The sequence below is a fragment of the Abrus precatorius genome, unplaced genomic scaffold (genome assembly GCF_003935025.1).
Source record: "Abrus precatorius isolate BTA unplaced genomic scaffold, Abrus_2018 Scaffold9, whole genome shotgun sequence".
Lineage (NCBI taxonomy): Eukaryota > Viridiplantae > Streptophyta > Magnoliopsida > Fabales > Fabaceae > Abrus > Abrus precatorius.
In genome coordinates this window covers 11,097,067-11,107,236 of record NW_020874439.1, presented here as the reverse complement: position 1 = coordinate 11,107,236, position 10,170 = coordinate 11,097,067, and the positions used below count along the sequence as shown (strand labels likewise).

The window sequence follows — 10,170 nt, the reverse complement described above, 5'->3', positions numbered from 1 at the left end:
CACATTCAGACTTCATTTTCTCTAAACTCTTTCTATATTTTCTCAAATAAAACCTCTCCAAACACCAATTATTCTTTGAATACTTTCATTCTAAGCAATCCTAGGTAAGTTTCCTTAAGTTTAATTGTGTTTTTACCGTTTGTTTTCTTTTAATCTTGCTCTTAAGGAATAAATTTGTGTTATCTAGGTAAAAATGCTATTTTAGGACATTTTTCATCATTAATCTCCATTTAGATCTTCATTGTAAGGTAAAGGGAGCTCTATTCCATCATTGTATGATGTAAGTTATATGTTGAGTTCGTAAGAGCATATTTATGTAGCAATTTTGATGAGGTATGTATGAGAAATGAGTATTAATGAAGAAAGATTATTAATATACATATGTTTGATGGTTTGGTTAACTGATTATATTGTGTAAATATAGAATATATGATGAAAAAGCATAATATTATAGTTGGACAAGTTTGATGAATGTACTAAATGTGATAGGACTTTATTGCTATGATATGTCTGAAAATGATGAATATGTCATTGATGATTTATTGAATGATATGATTATTGAGATCATAAGTCAATGATGAGCAATATGGAATTAGTCTAGTGCTATTAAGCACGATTTTATGATTGGATTATGGAATGAATATGAGTACTGAATAGATTGGTGTAAATAGTTACAGAGATATACTGGGATATAGAGTCCGGAGATGATAAGGAAATCTCAGGAAAATGTAGGGTAGTGAGCGAAATTCATGATTGTGCATATATTACTATTGGGTGTGAATGTGCCACATGGCCTCACACTCATTTCCCAACTAGACTCCTGACTATGCCTTTGCTAAGGGGCTCGTGATTGCATACGTTGTTTCTATATTACATGAGTTAAATGGCGGCTATTTACATGATTGAGTAAGACCTCGTGAATTGTTAGAGGCATCGAATGACTATGATCATAGTGCACTGAAAGGTCGTATTTAGAAATGGAATGATGAGAATATAATGTAATCGTGTGAATTTGTATGTTAGGAAGAGAAAAATTGATGTGATATGAAGTGATGATTTTTGCATATTTATAATTATTGTAATAAGTGATATGGTGCAATTGTGTTATGTTTGAAAGGTAAAATAGTTGTTCACCCTTACACCACTCTACAGGTAGCAAATATGACAACTTATCCCGTACAGATTGATATAGTAGGTGTTTATGCTAGTAGTAGATTAAATTATGTATTTAGGGAATATAGACATGTTGTACATTTATATTTTAGAGTATATTTTGGAAGTGACGTGGAGTACACATTAGAAATAGTCTATAATTATGCAATTCCTTTTGATTTCTCGACTAGTGGTCAAATTCATTAGTCTCTCAATTTTTATCTATACCAGGGAATAGAAAGGCCTTCTCGGATCATGAATAATGTATTCACTTATCATGATCATGATTTTCTAGAAAGACCTAATAGCTATGCTTTTAAGAGATTCCCTAGTATAGAATTAGTGGCGGACTTTGGAGACGCCTATTTTGGAAAGGATGATGAATTAACCACTGAGGACTTAGCGGAGATTGAGGACTGGCATGATATAGATGATTAGTTTCAAGTCCTCAGTATGTGGGAAGGAGTATGAACTGCTTTAAATTTGGATATTTGGATAAGAATATGTAAATATTAATTTGCAATATATTTCATACAGTTGTCTTTTTAAATTTGTTTTGTATACAAATTAACTAGTATCAACGATTTTATCTCTATAAATTTTGATCAATCATTATTAGGAAAAGTTGGTTATCCTTTCTAAAATTTTGTAAAAAATTAATAAATTTTTGAAGGAGAAATGTAGGGTTTACACAATTCAATTGAATTGAACCTAGAGGATTTTCATCAATAGAAGTTGAGTTAATTTCTCATATCTAAATTGAATGTCAAGGTTATTTCTATCTTAGGAATAAGCATTCATGATCTTGTGATCTCTTAATTTCTAATGTATAATGCAATATTTGATTGATTTACACTAAGGAATTAGGATAATTAATTGAATATTAGGATCATTAAGTCAAGGAATTGAAATTTGATTAATCTAGTGAAATTAATCATCAATCAATTAAGGAACTTAGAGATCAAATCTCATTCAATTTTGCAATTGATAAAGATGTGAAATCATTCCTAACTTCATTTCATATATCATTTCATTCCTAAAGTCGTAACTCTATTTTGCATTTTATTGCACTTTATTGCTTTAAAATCTTCAAATGTATCAAACTTTTTAAATTTTGTTTAGCTTAAATAGTTATTAATTTATGAAATAGTAATTGATAGATCTAATCCCTATGAATAAGACTCGAAACTCAAGGAACTCAAAGAATTCTGAAATTTATAGGGTCATAAGACCGTGACAGTAGCAAGGGTCTGACCATAGACTCAATGTTAAAGTCGTAAAGTCATTTTCTAGCATTTAAATTAGTCATAGTCATAAAAGGAAAAGGAAAAAAAAACTCATAATGTATGTTTCCTATTAATTTGCTATCACAATATGATGAGAGAAAAACCATGCCAAGAAGTCCTATTTCTATAGAAGCACTAATGATCATAAAATGATACACTTACATATAAATACACACATCCTCGTTAACTTAAAATCATCTCATTTTTTCGAACACTTAACATCCTAGGCATACATACATACAAGGAGAAAAAATTTAGAGAAAAAAAATTAGAGTTTATCTTGTGAGATTTTTCTTGTGTTGTTCTCTCATATATTATTGAGAGTGTATGTTATTATTCTCTCCTTGTAATTAGAAAGAAATTGTACTTTTCTTCCACATAATAACAATTTAGTTCTAGTATTTCTCAACTCTATTTTAGTTACACATATTTATTATATATATTGTGGTATGATAAGTCTGTAATTAGGCCTTCTTTTACAGCCCATATATTCATATTTGACCTTTATTTTATTTGGGTTTTACACTAATTTATTTATCAATTATGCAGTTTGGTATAAAGATGTCGCAAGTATACTTTGGGTGTGTTTTGGGCCCAAATTGATTTAGAGTTTTGCAGCAGTCAGCACGCCTAGACCCTTTCAATAAGCACAGGGTGCTTCAAGCTCATGTACGGTTGTACTTAAGGCCTTGTACGGTCGTGCTCATCTGCGAGAAGCTCAATTATCAAGAGTCTTTAGGGTTTTCAAACCCTATTAAAAGGAGACCTCAAGCATCGTAAAGGGGGAACGTTTTTACATCTAGTCTTTGGCTTTCAAATACACCTCTCATCTCGTCTCTCTTGCACGGGATCCTTGGCACATGCTTGGAGAGACTTAGAGCTTCAAGTAATCGTACTTGAAGACCGGGAGCACATCTCATACTCTAGTTTGCTATTTCTTTTGATTATGACTTTGTTTATGATTGTTTTAGTTCTTTTCTTTAGCATGAGTAACTAAGTCCATAGCTAGGGTTGTGAGAACTATTGTTCATGAATTTATGGAATTTTAATATTTGAATCTAAATTTGATTTCCGTTGTATGATTATATTTTCTCCTATTACGCTTCTTTCTTAATCCTAATTAATTATATCGTCAAGCAACCGTACCTCGGTTAATTAATAGATCTATAAGGTAAAACGAGACAAAGGATTAGGTTGACTAAACCAATCTTTCTCTTCTAATCGTTATTAAATTAATAAGTTCATAGGTTCCTTAAGCTTTCTTAAATTGATGTCTTGCATGATCATTAGAGATGTTAATTTAGAGAAAAGAATATTAATATTGCATGATCATTGGGTATTAATAGTATTCGTATGAATGATTAGTAATCACAAGAAAATCAAATTTAGAGTTAAACAGAAGAATAATATAAAGGATTGAATGAGAAAACTCATATGCCCTAGGTTCCTCTCCGATAAGTTTAACCAAGACGAGCATTGTATTCCTTGCCCTTAGTCTCATGTTTTAATTAATCTCGTATCTTTGAAGCTTAAACAATTGAATTAGGAAATTCTTAGTAATTGGAAATCAATCCTTGTAGGACGATATTTCAAGAACTTAATTTAAGAACCCTTTATTACTTCTCGATGGGTACACTTGCCCTCCGAACAAGTTTTTGGCGCTGTTGCCGAGGATTGCTTTTTCAATATTAAGAAAATCTAAAATTTAATTGATTTGAGCAATTTGTGTTTTATTTTATTTTAATTTTGTTATGTTTACTATTAAATTTTTCTTTTATATTTTATAATTTTTGTTTTTTTATTTTAATTTTTTTTATTTCACAATTTCTTTTAATGTATGCTCACTTGTTCTAAGTGCTCTACAGCTTGTTTATTTGATTCGAAGATTGAAAGAACAGTTCGTAGACAAAGAAAAGAAGTGAGAGTGCAAAGAATGGCAGAGGGAAGGAGATCAATTCAAGATTACACGAAACCTACTGCTAGAGGCACTCTTGGAAGCATCGTGGCCCCTAATGTGGAGGCAAACAATTTTGAATTGAAACCAGCACTCATAACCATGGTTCAAAACTCCATACAGTTTGAAGGCATGCCTAATGAAGACCCCAATCTCCATCTAACAAAGTTTCTCCGATTAACAGATACTATCAAATACAATGGAGTCTCTAACGATGTAATTCGACTCTGTCTTTTCCCGTTCTCGGTATCTGAAAAGGTGAATGCTTGGTTTGTCTCACTCCCAGTCAACTCCATCACAACTTGGGAAGATCTCACTCAACAATTCTTAGGGAAATACTTTCCTCCATCAAGGTCCTTAAAACTCATGATAGAGATATGTTGCTTCCAACAATATGAAGTAGAATCCTTGTTCGAGGCATGGAAGCGGTTTGAAGAACTTTTGAGGAGATGTCCTCATCATGATTTTTCGACGTGGAGACAGGTGCAAATCTTTTACAGTGGCCTATCAATCACCACTAAGGCTACTATTGATGCCACAGCAGAAGGGTCCCTCATAAGAAAAGATCCAGATGATGCATACAAGCTAATAGATGAGATGGCATCTTCTAGCTTTTAGTGGCACACCGCTGACTCTTACAATATCAAAAGGGAAGAGACCGTCCCAATCCACCAAGTAGAGAGCAACAATCCACTAATGAACCAAATGGCAGCCCTTGCAAAGCAACTAGAATCTTTAATGAAGGCTCAAAACCAACATGTAAGAGCTCCTACAAACTCAGAATTTAAGCAAGAAGAGGCAAACTTCATGGGCACTCACAATTCGGGGTGGAAGAGTAATCCTCCTAATTCTTGGGGGAATGGCTTTGGAAACCAAAATTTAAGTGTTTATCGCCCTCCTCACATGCAAAGTTAGGAAGTAAGACTAGAAGGAAAAGAAGCTCCTAGATCTCAGTCTAATTTTCAAGAATAGATAATGCAATATGTGCATTACTCTGATAAGAGGATGACAAAGCTTGAATCCAAATTGAACTAACATATTGAGAGAACTGGTAAGAAGTTCGCAGAGGTCAAATCTGAAATACAAGTCAACTCTTCTAAGATGAGTGCATAATTGGAGCAAATTACGAACCTTCTGAGTCAAAGAGTGATGGAAACATTGCCATCTCAGCCTGAACCTAATCCAATGGAGCAATGCAACGCCACCTCCCTTAAAAGTGGAAAGAAATTACAAGAATCGCAGAACAGAGGCACATACACGCCTATGGTTATTAAGAAGCACGCCCATACTAATTCCACATACACACCCGCACTTACTGATGAGTACGCCCCTGCTACAATAGAAGCATGACCGTGCTTATACAAGCACGCCCATGACAATGATAAAAGCACGGTCATGCATCACTATGAGCAAGACCGTGCTTCAAGCAAGGAGCCTGAAAAAGAAAAGAAGGAAGAGTCTTTTATTCAACCAAGGCCCTATGAGCTTAAGATACCTTTCCTACAGCGACTGCAAAGTCACCCTCTTTATGATGAAAAGTTCCACAAGTTCTTAGATTTATTGGGCAAAGTGCACATCAATATGCCTTTCATTGATGTTATCTCCAAAATGCCTAAATATGCTAAAATTTTAAAGGAAATTTTGACCAATAAAAGAAAGTTAAGAGTACATGAAACTGTGACCCAAGAGTGCTTAGCTATAGTCCTTAAAAAGCTTCCACCTAAGCTTAAGGACCTAGAGAGTTTTACTATTCCTTACACAATTGGAAAAACTCATATTGATAACGCTTTATGTGATTTAAGAGCAATTATTAATCTTATGTCTTATTTTGTTTTCAGGAAGCTTGGAATGCATAAACCTACGCCGACCTCCATGTCACTTCAGCTGGCAGATAGGTTCATTACATACCCCAAAGGCATAATGGAGAACATACTTGTAAAAGTTGGGGAGTTTATATTTCCTGCAGACTTTGTGGTACTTGACATGGAGGAAGATGATGATGTTCCCATCATACTAGGGAGACTGTTCTTGGACACTGCTAGGGCCATCATAGACGTACAAGAAGGGAAGCTCACACTAAGGCTAGATGATGAGGAAGTTATATTTCAAGTTTTCAATTCTTTCAAGTACCCTTCTAGCCAAAAGTCTTGTCACTTTGTGAGCATTGTAGATGTTGCTTCTCCTCCTCCAATTTATGTGAAGCATGGAACCATAAGAAGAAGGCCAAGGAGGAGGCAATATAAGAAGAAGAAAAGACAAAAGCTTAAACCATCCATTAATAAGCCTCTTCATTCAAAGCTTAAATTTTCTTCTTTTTATTCTAATCCCCATCTTATGAATAATTTTTTTGATGTAATAGGTGCTGGGGAGGCAAAGCTGCTGGGAAGATAATTGCATATTAAGGGAGTCACCTTTGAGACTCATACCTTCTTTCTCCTATGATTTAACAGGAACGTTAGGCTCGTGACGTTAAACAAGCGCTCCTAGGAGGCAATCTGTGTCTTTTATTTTATTTAAATTTTATTTCTTTTTGTTTATTTTAATTTTTCTATTGTTATTTTATTTTTAGAATAAAGAATAAGCATATTGAAAGATTGCAAGAATAGAATTGATTATTCCCGCACACACTTTTGAGCTTTGATCTGAAAGCACGCCTGTGCTCATCCCATACACGGTCGTGCATTCAGTCGCAGTTGTGAGAGAAGCTTTACATCATAAGCATGGGCGTGCTTAAGATTTCAGTATGGCTGTGCTCCCTCACCCGAAGCCGTCGCACCAAGAATTATCAAGGAACCTCTTTCCTTTTTATTCAATTGCCTTCTTTGCATGCTTTTAATTTGATTGCTTTCAAACATTGAGGACAATGTTTCGCTTTAAGTATGGCAGAGTAGTTCCTAATTATATGATTTTTATTGCATGTTCTTGAATAAAGTGTCTATGCTATTTTTTTATGATAATTTAAAACTTTTTCCATCATGGAACCTAATTTTTCCAAATAAAAGAGCATATTAAGTGATTATTATTGGCATCATACTTTCATTTGAAAATTAATAATTAACTAAGTTCCTTACTTTTATGCTCTACATTAAACTTTAACCCACATATGTGAATTTTGATCCTTAAAGGGGATTCTTATCTTAATCTAATTAATTGTACCCCTTTCCTCATTGCTTTGTGTAATTAGCTCCTTAGGATTTGTGCTCTAGAACTTGACTTGGAACCGACTTAAGACTTCTCTTTTTAATTGCATGTTTTAATGTGATTGAGGCATAATAGGATTTTTTTATTCTTGACTTTCCGCATGTTTGAGATACAGCTAGTTATCCACTTTGAGCTTTATTGATTTTTCTTGGTCCCTTACGTTAAATTTATAGAATGTTTTGATGACCCTGAGTTTATGAATAGAGAAATTGAGTTGTTGAATTGTTTGATAAATTCTTCTCTATATCTCTCATGTGCAAAAAGAAAAAAAGAGATTGAAAAAAAGTGAAAAAAATGGAAAAAGGAAAAGAAAAGAAAAATGATTATATATGATTGAAAAAAGAGAGGACTAAAGATATTGATTATATGTAAAATATAAAAATTACTCCAAGAACTTCATTTGTAAACTTAGGGGATGTTTATAATTTTTATAATTGATTACCCCTTTGTATATCCTCTTTCTTTCATTTATCTCACCTCAATTATTATAACCCCTTGGCCACATTATAACTTGAAAAGACCTCATGATTTTTACTTGCATTTAATTTATTTAGTAGAGAGTCGGTTTATAGTCAAACATATGGTAATACACTCTTCTTTAGGAGAACTGAGTGATATCTTATTTTGTCCCTTAGTGAGAGAGGAAAGTAGAGTACCTCAGTTTGATGTTTGAATGAAAAGTATGGAAATATAAGATTCTAATTGAGAATCCTTTTGATTGATTATGCTCAGTGATATTACTCTTATTGCTCTCTTTATCCCCTTCATCTCAGGTTCCTTGTGTGGTATTATGTTTCAAGTTATTATGTTATTCTCTTAACTAGCACTTTGCTTGAGGACAAGCAAACAGATAAGTATGGAGAAGTTGATAAGTCTGTAATTAGGCCCTCTTTTACTGCTCATAAATTCATATTTGACCTTTATTTTATTTGAGTTTTACACTAATTTATTTATTAATTATGCAGTTTGGTATAAAGATGTCGCAAGTATACTTTGGGTGTGTTTTGGGCCCAAATTGATAGAAAATTAAAGCTTTGCAGCAGCCAGCACGCCCAGACCCTTTCAATAAGCACGAGGGTGCTTCGAGCCCATGCACGGTAGTGCTTAAGGCCTTGCACGGCCGTGCTCATCTGCGAGAAGCCTAATTATCAAGAGTCTTTAGGGTTTTCAAACCCTATTAAAAGGAGACCTCATGCATCGTAAAGGGGGAACATTTTTACATCTAGTATTTGACTTTCGGATACACCTCTCATCTCGTCTCTCTTGCACGGGATCCTTGGCACATGCTTGGCAAGACTTGAAGCTTCAAGAGATCGTACTTGAAGACCGAGAATACATCTCATACTCTAGTTTGCTATTTCTTATGATTATGGCTTTGTTTATGATTGTTTTAGTTCTTTTATTTAGCATAAGTAACTAAGTCCATAGCTAGGGCTATGAGAACTATTGTTCATGAATTTATGAAATTTTGATATTTGAATCTAAATTTGATTTCCGTTTTGTGATTAGATTTTATCCTATTACGCTTCTTTCTTAATCCTAATTAATTATATCGTTAGGCGACGTACCTCGGTTAATTAATAGATCTCTAAGGTAAAACGAGACAAAGGATTAGGTGGACCAAACTAATCTTTCTCTTCTAATCGTTATTAAATAAACAAGTTCATAAGTTCCTTAAGCTTTCTTAAATTGATGTCTTGCATGATCATTGGGAATGTTAATTTAGAGAAAGAATATTAATATTGCATGACCATTGGGTATTAATAGTATTCGTATGAATGATTGGTAATTACAAGAAAATCAAATTTAGAGTTAAACAGAAGAATAACATAAAGGATTGAATGAGTAAACTCATATGTCCTAGGTTCCTCTCCGATAATTTTAACCAAGACGAGCATTGTATTCCTTGCCCTTAGTCTTATAATTAATTTTATAAATTATTCTTTTAATTAATCTCGTATCTTTGAAGCTTAAACAATTGAATTAGGAAATTCTTAATAATTGGAAATCAATCCTTGTGGGATGATATTTCAGGAACTTAATTTAAGAACCCTTTATTACTTCTCGATGGGTACACTTGCCCTCCGAACATGGTACCTAATAGTGGTATTAGGGTCGAAAGTTATTGGCTTATGGTGTAGACTTTATTTGTTGTTGTGCAAGGTAATATAGTTGAAAAAATATATTACAACAAAATTTGAGATTGAGAAATTAAATGGGAATATTTTTTCATTATGGAAATTGAAGATGAAAGCAATTTTGAGGAAAGATAATTGCTTAGCGACAATTGAAGGAAGACCCACGAATATAACTTATGATAAGTGGATGAAGATTGATAATAACACTATTACAAATTTACATTTGGCAATAGCTAATTTTGTCTTATCAAGTATAGCGGGAAAGAAGAGTACAAAGAAGATTTGAAATGCTCTCGTTAAATTGTACAAGGTCAAATCCCTTCACAATAGAACTTTTTTAAAGAAGAGACTTTATACTCTTTGAATGAGTGAAGTGTCATCTGTGACTGACCATATCAATAATCTAAACATATTTTTTGCTCAACTCACAACATCAAAT

The 10,170-nt window shown here is 33.3% G+C and overlaps 1 non-coding gene across 1 annotated transcript; it reads right to left on the bottom strand.

Moving 5' to 3' along the window:
- Nucleotides 1-4,752: 4,752 nt before the first annotated feature.
- LOC113851697 lies at nucleotides 4,753-4,859 on the bottom strand. Its single transcript, XR_003502268.1, has one exon. It is a non-coding gene; the product is annotated as a small nucleolar RNA R71 (small nucleolar RNA).
- Between the last annotated feature and the right edge of the window lie 5,311 nt (nucleotides 4,860-10,170).